Genomic DNA, 20,886 nt, shown 5'->3' with positions numbered 1-20,886 from the left:
GAGATTCATTAGGCTGATTCCTGGGATGAAGGGGTTGACTTATCAAGAACGGCTAAACAGGTTAGGCCTTTATTCATTAGAGTTCAGAAGAACGAGGGGTGATCTTATTGAAATGTACAAGATTCTGAGGGGGTTTCACAGGGTAGATGTTGAGAAGATGTTTCCACTAGTGGGGGAATCTCAAATTAGGGGACATGGTTACAGAATTAGGGGACACTCATTTAAAACTGAGATGCGAAGGAATTTCTTCTCTCAAAGGGTAGTGACTGTCTGAAATTCTCTACCCCAGAGAGTTGTGGAAGCAAGATCACTGAAAGTATTTAAAGAGGAGGTAGATAGATTTTTGAAATATCGGGGAGTTGAGGGCAATGAGGAGCTGGCACGAAAGAGGAGTTGAGGTCTGGGGCAGATCAGCAGTGATCTTATTGAATGGCGGGGCAGGCTTGAGGGGCTGAATGGCCTACTCCTGCTCCTATTTCTTATGTTATGTTCTTATCCCTAATTGCCCTTGGTGAGCTGCCTTCTTGAACTGCTGCAGCCTATGTGGTGTCGGTACACCCACACTGCTTTTAGGGAGGGAGTTCCAGGACTTTGACCCAGTGACAGTGAAGGAACGGTGATATAGTTCCAAGTCAGGATTTGTACATGAAAATGGTGTTTGAAGCCTTCCAACTGGCGAAGGACCCTGATTTGCATAATTAAACAGCTTGCTTTGTTCGAAAGTGCCAGGCGCCCATTTCAACTCCTGAGTGGAAATTGATTCAGGCAGACCTTGGGCAGCAAAGAGTTATCCAAGGTGCGCATCTTATTTTCAGCTGTTGGTCGCCACTTTCTCAGGTGATAAGCAGGTGGGGCAGCAGTTGAAAATCGTCCAATTGAATATTTTGGATTAAAATCCTTTACCAGTGGTATTTGCGGGAATGAGAGGAAAAGAAATAAACAACGTGGGGTGAAGTTCTTGCTCGTTTTATCAGCACAGTCTGGGTGAAAGCATCCAACGCCATTGCAAAAGATCAGGGAATTTTAAACATAAGTTATGTTGAGCATAAACCAAGATTCTGCAATCTTTAATGCCAGTTTAAAAATTGTTTTGCGTGAAGCCAGCCCCACCAACGAAACTGGCCACGTCCCCAGATTGAAATAACAAGGAGTTTCTGCTACTTGATGAGTGCCTTCAAATTGAGCTTGTTTTCTTAGGCCCACAGGCACTAGTAGGAATATTTTAAAAGATTATACATGTTAAATAAAATTATAAATCATGAAACTATGGAATAGTTTGGTAAGTAATTTTCAGTGATTTCAAGTTATGTGACTCCCAGATGGAGTCAAGAGATACACTCTTGGTAAAATTGCTTATTTTTATTGATAAGTCTATTTTCAGCTCCATTAATAAAACTGCACCACGTTACCACTCTTAAATATATTAATGAATATTTTTATGAATATTTGTGAAGAAAAGGGTGATGTTCAATTGTGCTGACCAGCTGTGCTGGACCATGGAAGATTTGACTTTTGTGATTATGCAAATAATGAATTTTAGCAGAAACATAGGGCGGGATTTTACCAAGGTGGACGGGACTTCGCTTCCCCACTTCGGAAACTGCTTCCACCTAGCCCAGGGATCCTACCCGTATTTTATGGGTCCCCAGGCCTTATATGTCCCGAGGCGGGACTTCCACCCACTTGAGGGAGGAGGTCCCGCCTCAGTGGGCTGCTGGCCAATCAGCGGACTGGCAGCTCTTAGTCCCAGCAGCGCCACCGGGAGCCGCAGCCCAGCCGACGCCATGGAGCCAGGACTTCAGCTAAGTTGGGCATGCCTCGCCAGTGGGGCGATTGGCCGTGCTGGCAAGGCAAGGGTAGTCGGTTGGGGGGAGGGGGGATGCGTCTTGGGTCCCGGGGGTGGGTTGGGAGGCGGGGTGGCCCGACTGCTATGCACCTTCCCCGGCACGTGGAAAGGCCCCCAGCTATTGCTGGGCGGCCTTTCACGTCCTCAGCATGCCCACTTGCCATGGGTAAAGTACCTGTGGAGGCAGGCGAGGGCCCTTAAGTGGCCGTTAAGTGGAGGCAGGCCCGGTCATTTTTACGCTGCCCCCATGCCACCATCCGACCCGCTGGGACATCGCAAAATTCAGCCCTTGAACTATAATCAAGCCAGCACAATTTCAAGTACAATTTACGCCCAAGTTCTCAGTTGAGACCAAAGTGAAAACTTACACCCTATACGTATTCCATGAACAATGGCGAAAGCAGAGGGTGATGTTAAAAGAGGTCAGGTGATGTTAGCAGAACTGGTTCTCATTATGTCAAGTAGATGTTAAGGCATTTAGAGAGGGTGCAGAAAAGATTCACAAGAATGGTTCTAGGGTGAGGAACTTCTGTTCCATAGATAAGTTGGAGAAACTGTGGCTGTTCTCCTTGGAGAAAAGAAGATAAAGAAGACATTTGATAAAAGTGTTCAAAATCATGAGTAGATAGGGAGAAACTGCACCCGTTGGAGGAAGGTTCGAGAACCAGAGGACACCGATTTAAGGTGATTGGCAAACAAAGCAATGGTGACATGAAGAAAAACTTTTTTATGCAATGAGTGGTTAGGATTTGGAATGCACTGCCTGGGAATATGGTGGAGGCAGATAAAATCGAGATCTTCAAAGGAGAATTGGATAATTATCTGAAGCAGGGCTACGGCAAAGGGTGGGGAGTGGGACTAGGTGAGTTGCTTTTGCAGAGAGCCACATAACAATAAGGAAAGCTTTTTCTGCCTGAGATTGGGATATGGTTTGGACCATGATTGTTTTCATTGCATTTGTCTTTGAATTGCTTTGGGTTTCAGATCTAGGGTTGAGATAGATGGCAGGTACTTCAGGGGACATGAAGCTTGTTTCAAAGGGGAGACAAATGCCAAATTCATCCAAATTTACATATACGCCTAATGTTCTGTGCATAATGCAAATGAGGTAAACGGGTGGAAAAAATTAGCTTTGAGGGAACTTTAGGAGCTTGAAAGTGAGCAGATACATGCAATTGAAGTGAACTCAGCATGCTAAAACACATCTAATAATGAACATTAACTTTACAGCACAGAGTGAAATTCTCTATCCCGATATAGTGGAAAGAGAATGACTTGCATTTATATAGCACCTTTCATGACCACAGGACTTTCCAAAGCATTTTACATCCAATGAAGTACTTTTGAAGTGTAGTCACTGTTGTAATGTAGGAAGTGCGGCAGCAAATTCTTGGACAGCAAGCTCCCACAATGTGATAATGACCAGATGATCTGTTTTTGTAATGGATAAATATTGCCCAGGACACCAATGATAACTCCCCTGATCTTCATTGAAATAACATTGGGAGATCTTTTGTGGCCACTTGAGTGGGCAGACAGGGCCTCAGCTTAAAGTTTCATCTGAAAGACAGCACTTCCAACAGTGCAGTACTCCCTCAGTACTGCACTGGAGTGTCAGCTTTGATTTTTTTTGCTGAAAGCTCTACCAACTCAGCCATGACTGACACTGTCATGTTATGCTAGGAGTTGGGAAGAGAAATTTAAGCAGCAAATTTCATCCTAGCTCGTGAAACACAATGTTTAAGTTTTTAAAAAATTGAAGATCTCAATACCATACCTTTTGGAATATTAATTAATCTCCCAATTTATGAATCTAATGAAGTTTTTCCATCATTAATATATTAGCATGACTAAATAAATAGCTTTAGAAAGTTCCTGTTTGTAGTATCACATCTTTAGTTCTTCCTAGATATATCATAAACATTAATATTTGACTACAATATCAAATGCAGAATTAATAGTTTTTTTTCAAAAACTTTCAATATGTCAAGGTTATGAATTTGGTTAAGCATTACTCATAGTATTCTTGTTCTAGTTAATGATGATTAATTATATAAAACTGGTCATTGTAAGAGTCATAATATAGAGTAATTAATGGGAGAACATTGTCTTAATACCTAACAACTATTGACTTGAACAATCAATCTCAGAGCAGTTTCAATTGCCGAAACCTATTGGTGGTTCTATATATTTTCCAGTAATATTAATAGAGATGCATTAATAAAAGCCTCAGGCCTTCTTTGGTATTTTTCTCTCTTACAGAAATTGAACCAATGGGCATACACACGTGAGACTTATAAATCAATTGCTCCAGCCTCTAAGCTAATTAAGGACCGCTCAAATGTTTCGTCACTTTGTTCTTTGTTATTATGCCTCATTGAAGTATACTTGAAGTATATTCTCTCAATCTTCATCTCTGATCTCTTTTTAGTCTCAAATGCCTGATGGCAGCTTCATGCCCCATTCAGTTTTGTAGTTTGGATGCACCCTTTTCTGATCATTATTCCTTTCTCAGTTTATTTTTTTCCCTCCTCTACTTGCGAGAGCAATTCACCCAATTCCCACAGCAAAATACCCAACTGTACCTGATGTTTATATATTCTGCATAATGTCTATGTTCACGGAAGTGGGCACAGAGAAGTGATCTACCAACCAGAGATTTGAGGATATTTAATAGATTTCATAAATACTGAGAGTCCTCTGCATAATTATCTTAGTGGTTATCTAGATTCTCATGTTGGCTTGGAAATTCAAAACTGGTAATACAGCAGTAGTAGAAGTTGCCTAGAAAATGTAACCATACCAATTTGTCAAAGGTATTATTTCAAAAAGGCACAACAGACGTGCATGAATTTCTCTTACCTCAACACAATTATTGATATCTGGCAACATGTTTAAGGAAAAAACCTCTAATAACCTTAATTATTAAAGGTACTTGTTAAATTACACAACAATATATGTGGAATGGAATAGAACTACAAAAAATTACTAAGTACCTACGGCGCAGAAACAGGCCCAGCAGGTCCATGCTGGTGTTTATGCTCCACATGAGTCTCATTCCACCCCACTTCATCTCACCCCATGAACATCTTCATGGCACCACGGCCTAGGGAGCCTACAAAAACCACACCAATGCATTTGAAAACCTCTAGTAACAGAGCAAACATTTGGTCTTTTCCTGTGCCCCTCCCCCGCCCAAACGAATCATCTGGTGTTACACAGTAGCCAGTTTATATAGTGCTCTCAATCTTTGGCATCCTTCAAATTTGTTACCTTAAGAATATCAGTTGGATTAGGAATGGGCAGAGCACACATAATACTTCATAGGCAACAGTGAACACTGAACAGCATGTCCCATCACCAAGGATATGCTATATATGGACCATTTTCCATATCTTGGGAGCCTCCTCTCGCAAAGGCAGACATAGACGACAAAGTTCATCATAGCCTCCAATGTGCCATCTCAGCCTTTGGCCAACTAAGGAAGAGAGTATTTGAGGACCAGGATCTTAAACCCGAGACTAAGATCGTAGTTTACCTGGAGCAGTGATCCCTGCGCTCCTTTATGCTTCGTATACTTGGACATCCTACAACAGGCACCTCAAAGCACTGAAGTACCACCAGTGGCGTTCCACAGGGTTCAGTGTTGGGTCCCTTGCTGTTTGTGGTATATATTAATGATTTGGACTTAAAAGTGGGAGGCATGATTGGGAAATTTGCTGATGACACAAAAATTGGCCATGTAATTGATAGTGAAGAGGATAGCTGTCGACTCCAGAATGACTTCAATGGTTTGGTTGAGTGTGGAAAAGTGGCAAATGGAATTCACTCCAGATAAGTGTGAGGTAATGCATTTGGGGAGGGCAAATAAAGCGAGGGAATACACAATAAACGGGAGGATATTGAGGGGGGTAGAAGAAGTGAGAGACCTTGGAGTGCATGTCCACAGGTCCCTGAAAGTGGCAGGACAGGCAAATAGACTGGTGAAGAAGGCATATGGAATGCTTTCCTTTATTGGCCAAGGTATAGAATTCAAAAGCAGGGATGTAATGCTGGAACTGTATAAAATGCTGGTTGGGCCACAGTTGGAGTATTGCGTACAGTTCTGGTCACCAGATTACAGGAAGGACATAATTGCTGTGGAGAGAGTACAGAGGAGATTTACAAGAATGTTGCCAGGGCGCGAAAGTTGCAGCTATGAGGAAAGATTGGATAGGCTAGGGTTGTTTTCCTTAGAACAGAGGAGGCTGAGGGGTGACTTAATAGAGGTGTACAAAATTATGAGGGGCCTAGATAGAGTAGACAGGAAGGACCTGTTTTCCCTAGCGGAGAGGTCAATTACCAGGAGGCACAGATTTAAGGTGATTAGAGGGAGCATGAGGAACTTTTCACCCAAAGGGTGGAGGGTGTCTGGAATTCACTGCCAGGAAACGGTGGTGGAGACAGAAACCCTTAATTCTTTTAAAAGGTATCTGGACCTGCACCTGAAGTGCTGTAACCTGCAAGGCTATGGACCAGGTACTGGAAGGTGGGATTAGATTAGGCGACTAGTTTTTTTTTCGGCCGGCACATACACAATGGGCTGAATGGCCTCCTTCTGTGTCGTAATTTTTCTATGCTTCTATAGTTCTATGGTTCTAGGTGCCTCCGCAAGATCCTCCAAATCCAGTGGCAAGAAAGGCGATCCAACAGGAGTGTACTCTCCCCAGCCAAACTGTCCAGCATTGGGCCACTAATCATCCAAAATCAGCTCTGCTGGGCAGGACATGCCATTCACATGCCTAACACCAGACCCCCAAAGCAGCTGTTCTACTCAGAACTTGGTCGCGGCAGGAGACTCCCATGAGGACAGCGGAAACGCTTTAGAGATGTCCTCAAAGGGTCCCGATCGACTCGTAGGAGCCTCTGGCTTGTGACCATCCTTGATGGAGAAAGCTCATTTGGGAAGGCATTGTACACCTCGTAGGACTTTGTCAGGGGTGTGCAGAGGTGAAGTTGAGGCATCAGAGGGAGTGCACAAACCTCCAAGTTACTTATCTACTTGACTCTTCAAGCACCACTTGCCCCAAATGTGACAGAGTCTGCAGATCATGCATTGAACTTAACATCCATTTCACAACCCATCAAACTGGAGTGGAAGCATTTCATCCTTGATCCTGAGCAACGGCCTAAAAGGATATGCTATAACTTGTCTCATCATTACCTCAGTCACTGACTAGACTTGTCCACGTGAAATTCGGATTTTTCAAATGCAATTCATCAACCTATTATTTATTTTCCTGCACTTCAGCAAAGCCAACTCAATAGCCAGGACTGGTACACCCCTGGCACATTCCTGATACATCTCTGGCCAAGGTCTCACCTGGAATAATGCAGATCACAGGATCAGCGATCGGAATTTTACAGTGGCCAGAGGGGAGCTGTCCACCAACCAAAAAGTTGGTGGCGATCCTGCCTCCACCGGGTCTGGGGATCCAGACTAGATTTTACGGTCCTCAGTCCCTTAATTGGTCCTAGGTGGGACTTCCACCTCATTCAGGTGGGAAGTGCTGCCTAATGGAGCTGCTGGCCAATCAGTGGGCCGGCAACTCATAGTCCCAGCAGTGCCAACGGGAGCGATGGGGGCAGTTGGGGCAGCTGGGGCAGAGGCCCTTAAGTGACCATTAATTGGCCACTTAAGGGCCTTTATTGGCCTCAGGTGGGTGGACCATTTCTCACTGCTGCCACCCCCACGTAAATTGGAGAGGCTCCCCCAAGCCTCCCACTCCATTTTAGGCCTCCCCCATGACCCCCCAGCCCCCCAGCACCCCCAGCCACAAGTCCGTTCTTTGGGGCGAGGGGGGGGGGGGGGGGGTTGTAAAATTCTGGCCAGCATGTGTGGCTTCAGGTCCATTTTCCAACATCAACCAAACATGTCAAAAGTTAAAATGTTACACAAGACATTACTTTCGCTGCAATCAAATGTTTTAATAAAATCTCTGATGCATAACTTTACTTATTGTCTTGCTGAAAGAATAGAGCATGAAAAATAACACAGAACACACAACTGAGTAAACATTTGGAATTCAACTGTATAAGTGCTAGAGCAAGTGTTTAGTTCTCTGATTTACTGTCATAAAAGTGTTAAACCAGTTAAAAGTACAGGCAATAGGGTTTAATTTGAGTTTCACTGTATTAGTAATGAGCACTGTTATGACCAGGTGAGAAAGGGGTCTAGAAGTTCCCTCTCAGCCATTTCCTGGTTTGACCCTAACAGGGTTTAATTTATAAAAACACCTTGTTTTTAGCTTCTCCTCAGTGAATCCTTGCTCTCCAATTGTAATGGCAAAGAAATCAATCAGACTGGTTTTCTTAGATTTAAACAAGGAAGTTGTAAGTTTATTAACCTTAAAACTCTAATTCAGTTAAAACTACTAAAAATACACGATGTGACCACAGTAGCATGCATATACGATGAACACGCATACAGATATAGACAGAAAAGAAGAAAGAATCAAGGGGAAAGGTTTGAAGCAATAGCTGGAGTTCATTTACTGGCTTTTGAGTTCAATGTAAAGTCTTTGGTTGCAGTTAAATCTTGCTGTCTCTTTGGGGCTCAGTGCACACTTTCAAACCTGTTTCACTGGTTTTCTGTCTTCTTGAAATCCAGTTGCAGTCTCTTCTTTTCATGAGAGAGGGAGAGACAGGGAGAGACCTTCCTTCTGTTTTGTCTTCAAATTGCAGTCTGACCCAAACTGCTCTGTGAACACAATTCAAACCAAACCTGGGCCAGCAGGCCAGTCAAGTGACTAGCTCTTTTTTTTTCCAGGACAACCTGCCCGGCGAGTTTTGTGGATTCTTTTAATCTTAGTAGACATCCCGAGCAGGGGGCTGGAATGCTGACTTTCACACAGTCAATGTCTTGTGATCAAAATCCATTTGGTTACTTGAATCAGGGAGCAGTTCCATTGTCTTCTCCAGGCAACTGTCTCTTCGTATGCAAATGTTTCCAGCCACTGTCCTGTTAGAATGCAGGTGCATCCATGTTTTCAGTCCAGTAAGAGATTAAAATTAATGTTCCATATGACGAAATTAATATGCCTCATTCCTGGCAGGTGTGGTTTACATCATAAGCACATTCATGCATTTTAATGAAATCCTTCTTTACCATTTTAACAAAGACATCAACCTCAATATATATGTACTTACTCATTACTACCTAATGGGATATATCTTGTAATATTAAAATTAATGGACAGAAAATCGTGGGCAGGGTGTGGGTGATTTGCTAATATGCACCTCTAATGGGCAAGGCTTGTTTCATTTTAATCCTGGAGAAATATTAATATATCTATACACTTCTGACATATTGAAATAGAACTATTGTTTTGATCATTGTGTGACAGACACATCTTCAAAAGCTGGAACCTTTTGCTTCTGAAGCGAACTTTAGAGAGCAATCTTCCGAGAGCCATGGGAGGAATACAAGAAGCTCAAGTTCTATACAACGATGTTTAGGAAAAAAATCTTTCCTTGTTTAAAAAAAGAATCTTCAGCAGAGCAGCTAACAGAACTCAATCTCCTCAAAGAATGGATACTGGGTCAATCGATAAAAAAATAATGTGACATTTGTAAATCCCACGGGCGCCTCAATGTGTTTAGACCACCGGTAACTGCCAGATATCTTGGAATATAGAAAAGGAAACAGCAGGAGCAACTCAGCACTTGGCAGTATAATTTTCTTTACTTTTGAGTGGAATAAGATTGACTGAAATTAAGAGCTTATTGAATTTGATGTTTATGTGAGCAGAAATTGTAGATAAAAAGGATAACTTAAAATGTTCCATTATTTTGGTACACATTATTAATAATAATAACCAGCCTTTCCCCTGGTTAGTGGGTAAAGGTACGGCCCCAGTGTGGTTTTGAACCACAAAGATTGGGAAGGTCTGATAGCTGATGCCTGGTCCTTGTTGAATTAGCTGATCTCAGCAATGGCAGGGACGCCAAAGTTGGCTTCGGATACTCTGGAGTTAGGGAATGGGGATGGGGGAGGGGTTAATTTTAACTTTCCTGCTAGGCAAAAAATAAGTGATAGGGAATTAGAAGTCTGCTTATACCTTGCCTGATTTGCTTATCCACTTGGGAAATAACATCAGGCCAGGTGTAAGCCAGGCTGCCAATTCACCCTCACCCATGCTTGGTGATGTCAGTTAAAATTACCTCCACTAGTGAAAAGTTAGCTACAACCACTACCTCTGATCACTATCCAATGGTTTCTGTTGGAAAGTTTGAGTGGAAATGGCGGAGAGAAAGACTGGACTGAGGTCTAAGGACCCCACATTTGAACAGTTGGCCAAATGTCATTGTTTTTGTTCACGCAGGGAAGAATGCTCACTTGAGAGCGGTTGAAGCCTGGGGCACTTGGGGAACTGTATCCCAGTAGGTGCCAGTGTCTTCAGGAGAAGAGGAGAGAAAAGTAGAAAAAAAATTAACACCTTTCAGAGTGGATCTATTTTACTCTTGGTGTTGAAAAGTAGTGGTGATTCAGCTAATATGTAAAAATAGTAATTGATTTTTCTTCCAATGTTATATAGAATAACATAGTGCATTGTATTTTACAGCACAGAAACAGGCCATTCGGCCCAACAGTTTAATGTTAGAGTTTATGCTCCACACGAGTCTCCTCCAATCTTACTTCATCTCATCCTATCAACATATACTTGTATTTCTTTCTCTCTCATGTTTTTATCTAGCTTTCCTTTAATTGCATCTATGCTGTTCACCTTAACTACTCCATATGGTAGTGAGTTCCACATGCTCACTCACCACTCTGTGAGTAAAGAAGTTTCTCCTGAATCCCTTATTGGATTTATTAGTGACTGTCTTATATTTCTGCCTCCTAGTTTTGGACTGACCCACAAGTGAAAACGTCTTCCTTATGACTAACCTTTAAAATCTCATCATAATTTTAAGGACCTCTATCAGATCACTCACTTTTCTTTTTGCAAGAGAAAAGAACCCAGCCTGTTCAGACTTTCTTAATAATTGTACCTACCGTTTCAGTGTTCTTCCCTTTAACTCCAACTATGTTATTCACCTCAACTATTCCATTTGGCAGCGAGTTCCACACTCTCATCATTCTGTGAGTAAAGAAGTTTCTCCTGAATTCCTTCATTAGTTTCATTGAATTAGGATAACTTTTATTTTTGTTTCTAGTTTAAAAGGAGTGGAAGACAAGTTGTGAATTTGAAAATTCCACAAGTATCTAATCAGGTTCAGTGGCATTTGTCGTTCACTTATGCGGTCTGGCTGCTTGTTTTTTTGCAGAATTTGACTCCCACTGTGCTGTTCCTGTAAGCATCATCGTGGGATCCAAAAATGTAACAAAAAAGCTATTTTATGATCTGTGTTTTAAGCACCTGCACTCCTTTTATCTCTCGAAAGGTGCACTGAGGTAACACCAGGTGATGTGTCATTTGGTTCAGTTCCTAAGCTGCTTTATTCCAGAATAGATAAAACATGTAGAGCACATGAGGGTGATGAAAGTCACTTGGTACAATTAGTTCAACTTTGTTATGTGTGTCATTATGAAACTAAAGAACTCGTGTAGGTTAGTCCACTTGGCAGGATTCTTACCCAGTATAGAAAGATAGCTTCACCCTACTATCTGTCCTGCTGACAGTGCAGAGGTCACTTCTTTTGTTAGAGTGCTTTCTGCTGCTTTACTGCTTTTGAAGCCTTTCTGATGATCCACTGACTGACCTCAGGAGTTTGCGTTGATTCTTAAAAAGCCGCCTTTTAAAGACTGGCTGAGGTCAAAGGAATTTGTCAACATCCATGTGATTCCTGATTAACCAGGCATTGCCAACGAATGGGCCATTGTTTGGGTTCAATGCAGAACAACTGGCCATTCCACATTTAAATCATCTCTCGCCTGCCTATAGATGGGCAACCCAGCATGGGGCTGTTTTGGGAAACTACTTCCTTTCAGACAATCTTCCGCCCAAAGCACATTAAACACACTTATGTCCAAATCTTTTTCATGAAATAAATGATCCCAGAATCCAGAAAAGTGACATGGAGTAAGAAACAAAACTTAAGGGCCCGTTAATGACTGGAAACTTTGTCAAATAACTATTGTAGTGAATGGTGCAGATTTCCTGTGTGTTTACTACCATTCAGAATGGCAGTAAGTTTAAGAAAGAAGGACAGATTAGCATGACTACTCTTGAAGAACAATCAGTGGTAAATTCCAGGGGCAATGTATTTCCTGCTCATTAGCCCAACTCCAGCTTTCTACTCAGTACTTCATTGCTTTGTTCATTTCTTTAAGTTCATTATAAACAAATGCACTTTTATTAATAATTGCCCTAATTAAAATCAAATTCAATAAAAGTACACTCAATAGAAAATCAAATTACATTTATTTCCAATTCAGAGTGCAATAAAACTTAACCCGAAGAACATTAATTGTTTAAAACATCGGTTAACTGTGATAAATTAATCGGAAATTTACTTTATTGAGCTAATTATTCATTTAAGTAAACTTAAAGAGACTATAAAGTCCTTCTTTAATCTGTCATTTCCTTTTAATTCTTTTAGAACCCTTTTTTTCATTCCTTCCACCAACTTAGCAGTTTCTTGGTTTTGAATTTTCCTGTTCTTCTATTTAATCTGTTTTCTTTCATTTTGGTCTTATAAAATCTTTAGCTTTGTTTCTCTTTGTTCATCTGTCTCTTGACTCATCAAAACCTTCATTACAGCTTTTGTTTGCTCTTCGCTTGGCCTTTTTCAGCAAACACACTCACATGTAGTACTGGCAGTGTACCACCTATGGCTGTGTTGGTTAGTGCTCTTGCCTCGGAGGTAGAAGGTGGTGCATTTAAGTCCCACTTCAGGACTTGAAACAAAAATTTAGTCTGACACTCCAATGCAGTACTAAGGGTGTACCACACTGTCAGAGGTGCCAACTTTTGGATGAGACCCCATCAACCCTCTCAGGTGAATGTAAAAGATCCCATGGCACTATTTTGAAGAAGAGCACGGGAGTTATCCCCTGTGTTTTGGCCAATATTTATCCCTCAATCACCAATATAAAAATAGATTTGCTGGTCATTATCACATTGCTGTTTGTGGGAACTTGCTGCACACAAATTAGCTGCCGTGGTGCTTACATTACAGCAGTGACTATACTTCAAAAGTACCTCATTGGCTGTAAAGCATGTTGTGAAGTCCTGTGGTCATGAAAGGCGCTATACAAATTTAAGTCTTTTTTTTCTGTATGACCCGAAGCAATCATAAGTATGGTGACATCTTTCTTTTGGTGATGCATTTGAATTTTTTTACTGCTGCGGCCTAAAATCAGAGCTGAAAACAAGTAAGTTCATTGTAATGTAACAATAATGCTCTTGCTAATTCATTGAGGTATTATGTTCCCGGGAAATAATCTACAGGTTTAGTAAACATGCAACTTTCAAATGTTTGGTAATCTTGAAGAGATTTTTGTGTTTGTGTTTCTATAGAAAAAGGAATGGCGTTAGAAAATGAATGGAAATAAACTTTTATTATTTGTCTTTAGTATTTTGAAATTTAAGTAAATCTCTGTTGACTTTAAAGAATAACACCAATGATTAATCACTTGGATTTTTTTTTAGTGTGTTTCCTATGGACCTGGGGTGTCAAGCAAAATAACTTGAGAAGAAGTTTGTAAAAAGTAACTTTAGCACTGGAATCAGGAGGTTCTTCATGCAGAGAGTGAGCAACACTTAGAATAGACTTTGAAAGAGATTTGAATAGGGAAAAACCCTGAAATTATTTAAGAAACCATTAATTGCAGCAAACGGGGTACAATAGAGTGTTTCTGGATGAATGAGTTGTGATGGGCCAAATGGCCTTCCTCACTGATAACTATCTTGCCACTTGTGTCATAAAAAGTAAGTTAAATACAGTCAAAAGGGTTATTCTGCTGTTTGATTCCTCAGACAATGCTACAATACCAGGAGATGGAATTTCCTAATCTTCTGCCAAAGTTTTGATTGGGAGAACAACTGTGAAAATTCCAGGTGTCGCCGTCCAAGATGTTTGTTTGTAAGAGAGAGGACTCACTCATGGAAGTGGTCGTTGATGTGGAGCACGTATGTTTTATCACTGTAAGATCTGGGACTTTCAAATGTATGATGCAGTGTTAACGTAGATGCAGACCTCATGTAGTTCTCTTTTATTTCAATGAACACAAGAATCATCGACCCTAGGATGGAATTTAACAAAAGCATCATTTTAGACACGTTTACTGTTGATAATTTTGTCAATGTCTTCACTATTTATGTGTGGAGGATAAGCTTGTTTCAAATCCTTCATCATCAATTGCACCAATTCATTGATAAACCTAATGCACTTGTGAATGTAGTCATCTTCAGTGAAGCCAAACAGATATGCTTCGGACCTTTTAGGTGGTTAACTTGGTTGAGGATGTTATTGATGATAATTCTGTACTCTGCAATATCACAGAACACATTTCATCTGGCAGTATTAGACATCACCAGATACAGACAGAGCAAGTCATTTGTACTAGTTCAAGTCTCTAAAATGAATTTTTCATCTGTACTAAATTTTTCATTTGCATTGTTTTAATACTAGAGATAGTATGTGAGGATTAAACTATTAGGGTCACAGAAATAGCTGGGCTAATTGCCCAAATAGAAACATATCAGCTCAGAAACTGTAACATTCATTTATGCAGACTTCTTGGGCCATATAAATGTAAGGACTAGCCAATGGCTGCTACCCTGTTGCGTCCCTATCGATCCATTCATGTGTGGTGTGGTGTGCTCGGCAACCTAATCTGCTGCTGCTTTTCAGTATAAACCAGTTAGCTGGCTGGCAAACTGAGTGTCAGTGAGGGTCTCCCAGGATCAAGATGGTTCCTGAAATGGACCTGGTGCCATTCCAAAACTGCAGGGGCAGCCTGGCCTTGTCTGCTTTCTAGCATGTCTTAAGTCATGGGAGGGGTGTGGCAGACTGGTGTAGATAAGTTGTTGTCTGGAGAGAAGACAATATTGTTCATTATCAGATCAGGCCTGTCCTTTATCCCAGTCTCTGTGTCACCATGGCCATTGATCTGTGATCGAGTAAACTCCATTACAGCAAAGACATCACTAAAAGCTCCAATCAATTGGGCTCCCTATTCAGACAAGTTGATCAGTAATCTCCTCCAAGGAAAAGATAACATTGCAGCAGGTGTTGAAGACAGATGCAGAGACTGGCATAATGTTCTTATAATTGGTACTAATTCCAAGGCAGAATTCTCCACCCTCGTCACCATGTATTACAAGCTTCTAGGCACATGCTCCAACAGTCTCTTGTGTTGTAAAAGAATCCTTTTCAAAGATGATCTGCAGAAATCAGCACTCTTGCCCTCATCACCTGTGGCCAGTGGTGTCCACACCCGCAACCACATGATTCCTCCTCCTCCAGGATCTTCTTCAACTGCTCCTGATCAAAAAATACTTCCTGACTTAACTGTTCTTAAACTCTTCAAAGGATAGACTTCATTAGCAATTACCTTTCTGTACTATAGTTAGGGGATCTCTCTACCTGTGTTTATTACCCTAGCCCCTAAAGTTGGATCATAATCACTCATGGCTGTCACTTATTTCCTCACACTAGCACTTTTCATATATTACACTCAGGTACTAAAAGCCATGGTTCTAACTGTGACACTTTAAAGCCATCCTGTCAGAAAGTCTGATGCTCTGCAATGCAAAGAAGATTAATTATTAACCCTCAACTCTCCAAGATGTCCATCATACAACTCTCCTGGGTGTCCAACGCACTATTATGAAAGGTGAGATTGAGTGTCAGGGAGCTAGGTGAGATGTCGGGTGGGGTAAGTTCTAAGACTCCTGACAAAGCTTCTTCCTCCTTTCTTGCAGACCCAGGAAGGGCAAAAATTCCATGAATGCATACCCCTTTTCAATCATTCCACTATGCCTTATCCCAATGTTTGAGACTCGGGCATGTTCCAAATTCAGACCCACAACATGCAAATCACCTGAACCCAGATGCATTTCATTTGGGTGCATTTCCGGAGCATCTGCTTGAATGGGAGTGGAGTCAGGGGAGTGGGGTGGGGGGTAATGGGGGAAGCAAAATTGACATCCCAATGCCTGGACCTTCTTTCACTATTATAGAGATCCTTACTCGATTTCCTGTTATGATTTGAGTCTTCTCGGAATCCGATCTGATTATTGTATTCCAGATGTCTCTAGCTGGAATTTCTCACTTCATTATTATGGAGATTATTAAACCAAATTATTAAACTAATTATGAGATGCAGGTTCTGAGATCTGAGAATTGATTAATAGATTCTTAGCATGCTGCCTGAAATTTGACAGTTCAATATTGTGGAAATGATGAATTCACTTCCATTTATGGGTTGCATTTTCTTTGAACTCATCCCATAAGTAGTTTGATATATTCTAATTGTTTCTATACTTTTTTTGTAAATTACTGCTGCTTTTGTGGTTACTTGTCAATTAATGGTTTTCTTCTTTAATCTCATAAATATAAAATCAAATTTTCTATCTTGGCGGGCTTCCTCTTTCGATTCCCTACAGTTATTTTTTCCCAGATAATTAACACATCTGCTTTTGTGCAAATTTTTAATCCAGTGTCAACAATCTTCATAGATTCTACTGAATCAAGAACTTCTCTCCTTTCCTCTCTCAAGAACAAATTCATTGTGTGTGCCTTTTACATTGTTGTCCAGGACACTGGGAGAACTCTCTTGCTCTTTTTAAAAAATTGTCATGGGATCTTTTGCATCCACTTGAATAGGCAGACAGGCCTTCAATTTAACGTCTTGTCCAAAAGACAGTGCTCCCTCATTATCGCACCAGAGTGTTAGGCTAGATTATGAACTTAACTTTCCAGAGTGGGCCTTGAACCTATGATCTTCTGACTTAGAGATGAAAGTGCTAACTGAGCCAAGGATAACACCAAGATATCAAGTTAAAAGGGTACAACCTGGGATTGGGGAGCATTGATTGTGTCCCTAAATCTGGGAGCTGGCAGGGTATTTCTGGAGGAAGCAGTGTCTGTGGTCTGGGAAGCATTGGAGAGAGTGAACTTAGGGTCTGAAACCCTAGGGTCAATAAGATATAGTCCTATGGGGGCACCTGAATCTGACAGTGCTAATCAGAAAGATGTTATAGACAAATATAATCCTAAAATCATCTATTTGAAAATACATTTAGCCATCATCTAGGACTCTTAATAAGTTGAAAAACCTTTTGCTGGAGCCCATATCTTTCTGAGATGCCAAAGGCTTTGATTTCATTGGGCTTACCAAGGCATATTGTCAGATGAGGAGACCGAACAACTCCCAATGTGCGTCTGGGTGTAAAAATCCCAGAAGTTTTGTTACGAGTGTCAGCAAAACTGGTCATTCATGGATCGTGCAAGGATTTGATGTGGATAAGTCCCATCCCTCCTTTCCTGCTGTGGATTGATGAAGAAGAAAGGAATTTATATTTCTTCTGCTCAAAACATTTCATTTTATACATCTAGTTATGAAGGGAACATAAGAATTGTCAGGTGAAATATAAATATTGAAATCTTTGTTTAGAAATATTGCTGGCTAAAATGTGGAGCTGTAACCTGGTTTGTGTTTTTATGTAATACCAGTTAGATAAATCTAGATTTTATATGACTGTGACACTTTGCTGATTTGCTATTGTGGCTGGCCTCAAGGAAATCACTAATGTGACTGATTAAGAGTAATTACTTTAACCCCATCTGGCTGACTCCTGTGCTTAACTGTGTGTGTGAGAGAGAGAGATATAGGGCTGAATTTTACTGGCCCCTCGATGCCATGGGTCGCGACGTGGGGGCCAGCAAAATTTTGTGGGGAGAGGCCCGTCTTAACCTACGGGGTCGAGAAGGGCCCCCCGCATACTACTGGCGGCATGGGGACCTCGGTGCGGCCCCCCCCCCCACAATGACGCCTGACGGTGGGCCCTTCATCCCCATATGCAGATTTCCATACAATATATTCAAAATAAGTTACCTGCCATCCCACATCAATTTTACGCCCTCCGCTCGGCCTTCGCGCGCCTTCGGAACTCCGCACGGAGTTCCGAGGCGAGAACCTGATGGGGAGCGGGAAGTAATAACATTTTCAGGGCGGGAGGGGTGGAAGGGCTGGGAAATCAATTTTTATTGGATGTGGGGATGGTGGGAAGGTGTTGAAGGGCAAAAGATTGACGGTTGGGGGGGAAAGTTTGGGTGTTTGAAAAATCAATTGATGGTCATTTCAGGCATTGGGGGCTTTGGGGAAGGGCCTCCATCACTTAATTTTATATTTATAAAAATAAATAATGTTTTGCCTTTAAAAATTAAAATTAATTGTAAGGGCTTAAAGCCGTTTAAAAATGGTGCCGGCTCCTGCGCTCCGCCCCCACTATTTAAATGAGCCCCCACGCGAAATTTCGCGGGGGCTCCTCAGCGGCTGCTGAATGCAGGAACCCCGCCGAGTTCAAAGGGTGTCGCCACGGAGCGTCCCAAATAAAATTCAGCCCGTAGAGACTGAGATAAAGAGGAGTGCTTGAAGACCATAACCTTTGACTCTCATGAGCCATGTTACCTGTTAATGTACATAAAAAATACAACTTAATGGTAGATTGATAGTTTGCTCTATCTCATAAATCAGTTAACAATCTTCAGTTATCAAACAGGTACCAGTTAAACAAAGATAGATGGTTTGTTAGAAATAGAGGAGGAGAGACAGAAATTGGGGAGGTTTTTGCAAATGATAAGTTGCTGTATCCTTGGATAGAGAGACACCCATCTGACTCAGCCAGTAGGCTCATTAATACATTCAAATTGAAGGTTGCATGACATTTTTGGAAACTGATGGCATTTTAACACCCTGTTCAGTTAAACCTATCAGGGAAGAAGAGTAGGCCTTTGAGGTAAGTCAAAATGTTTCCTCAGTGGACTGAGGAGGAGAAGGAGTGCCCGCTCTCAGTTAAAATCTCCCAGGCAGGACTGGTAACATGATGCCATCCATTGTCCCACCACAATGCATGACTGAAGCAGGTGGACTTGGTTACCAGCACCTGATCCTGGCGAAGGTTGAACTAGTGATACTTACAAAGGTCAGTTCCCTATGACAGTCAATTACATAATAATCAGTTGCTTTTGGGAAAATGGCAAGTTTAAAATCCGAGCTTTTAAAAAGGATTTAAATATCTTTGGCTGGCATAGTCAGCCCATTTACCAGCACCCACATTATACTGCCACCTTACCCTGCACCAGTAGAAAGAAACTCTTAGACACCATGACAATAATGTGAATCTAAGTTATTTCCCTACGAGTTGTCATCAACACGAGCTGTGCTGAATGATGATTTTATAAAAATCCATAGGTTGGAAACGTGTGTCAGCCAAGAGCGACGTCTCAATGCATTCCATCTTCGCTGGCTCCAGAGAATTCTTGGCATCAGGTGGCAGGACCATATCTCCAACGCAGAAGTCCTCGAGGCAGCCAACATACCAAGCATGTACGCCCTACTGAGCCAGCGGCGCTTGAGATGGCTTGGCCATGTGAGCGGCATGGAAGATGGCAGGATCCCCAAGGACGTATTGTACAGCGAGCTCGTCACCGGTATCAGACCCAGTGGACGTCCATGATTCCGCTTTAAAGACGTTTAGAAACGCGACACGAAGTCCTGCCGCATTGACCACAAGTCATGGGAGCCAGTTGCCAGCAATCGCCAGAGCTGGCGGACAGCTATAAAGGCAGGGCTAAAGAGAGGCGAGTCGAAGAGACTCAGCAGTTGGCAGGAAAAGAGACAGCAGTGTAAGGAGAGAGCCAACTGTGTAACAGCCCTGACAACACACTTTACCTGCAGCACCTGTGGAAGAGTCAGTCACTCTAGAATTGGCCTTTATAGCCACTCCAGGCGTTGCTTCACAAACCACTGACCACCTCTGGGTGCTTACCCATTGTCTCTCGAAACAAGGAGGCCAGAAAGGAAAGGAAAGGAAGGTTGGAAACCTGAATTAAACTTTTAAAAAAGAAAAAAAACTAATAAAAACTGACTGCTAGCAGCTAAAATGGCCACCGCAATTTGCATCAAAATACCCTACATTCCAAAGTATCGAGGTGGAGAAGTAAGGTCTGGTCAGTCCCCATCCAGAACAATGGTTCGGGAATTTTTAATGGACCACCTGTCCTGTCCTTATTAACAAGACATTAAAGTCAATGTTGGAACATTAACACTGGTGGAGATGAACCACTCAAAAAGGTAATCACTGGAACAACGGGGCCTTGAAAGAGATTGGAATTCTTAGGCATGAACTAATTAAGTTACAAGAGAGGGAATGCACACTGAACCATCATGTGTCAGACCCAAGATCTGTGTGTTAAGCCAGCTGCTCTCTCTGCAGGCAGACATGCAACTGAGACTGACCAGTAAAGAATCAAAGGGTGTCCCTCCCTCTCTCTCTCTCTCTTTCTCTCTCCCAACCACCTTGCAAGTTTGAACCCTTGCCTACTGGCTGTAATCCGAGCCTATCATTGCTGCATACAGATTCCCTGTGAAGAAAACCATCTGCACCACTGTCTCCAAGAACACCCTGAACCAGTTGGCCACATCTACAAGCCAGAAACCTCAGGACCACTGAGTCAATCTGGAAGGCAACTGAGTTACCAAACTCCACAGACTGTATACTTTTTTTTATTGCTCCGGACTCTAATCCAACCAAACTATTTTTCCCCACTCTGTAACCTATTCGTGTGTGTATAAATCTCATGGGTGTGTGTGTGTGAAGTTGGAGGGTAGTTTATTATTTTAATTAGATCGGTTTTTAAGTACAATAAAGTTAACCTCTTGTTTAAACTCAAGAAAACCTGTCCAATTGGTTCTTTTAAGATCATAGCATGTAAATGGCTAAATACTCACTGAATTGGTCAGCACACATCCACTTCTTAGGAGAAATTAACCCTGTGGCGGTCAAACAAGGAGAGGGACAAGAGGGGAGCCTTTCAACCAGTCC

General features: G+C 41.8%; 1 long non-coding RNA gene across 1 annotated transcript in view; it reads right to left on the bottom strand.

Annotated features, from left to right (window-relative positions):
• The window catches only part of LOC137371035 (uncharacterized), a 166,589-nt gene that overhangs the window by 94,440 nt on the left and 51,263 nt on the right, over positions 1-20,886 (bottom strand). The gene's annotated exons all lie outside the window — the stretch shown is intronic.

This window comes from Heterodontus francisci, chromosome 6, assembly GCF_036365525.1.
Source record: "Heterodontus francisci isolate sHetFra1 chromosome 6, sHetFra1.hap1, whole genome shotgun sequence".
NCBI lineage: Eukaryota > Metazoa > Chordata > Chondrichthyes > Heterodontiformes > Heterodontidae > Heterodontus > Heterodontus francisci.
The sequence above is the reverse complement of the archived record's forward strand: the minus strand, read 5'-3'. Positions and strand labels throughout refer to the sequence as shown.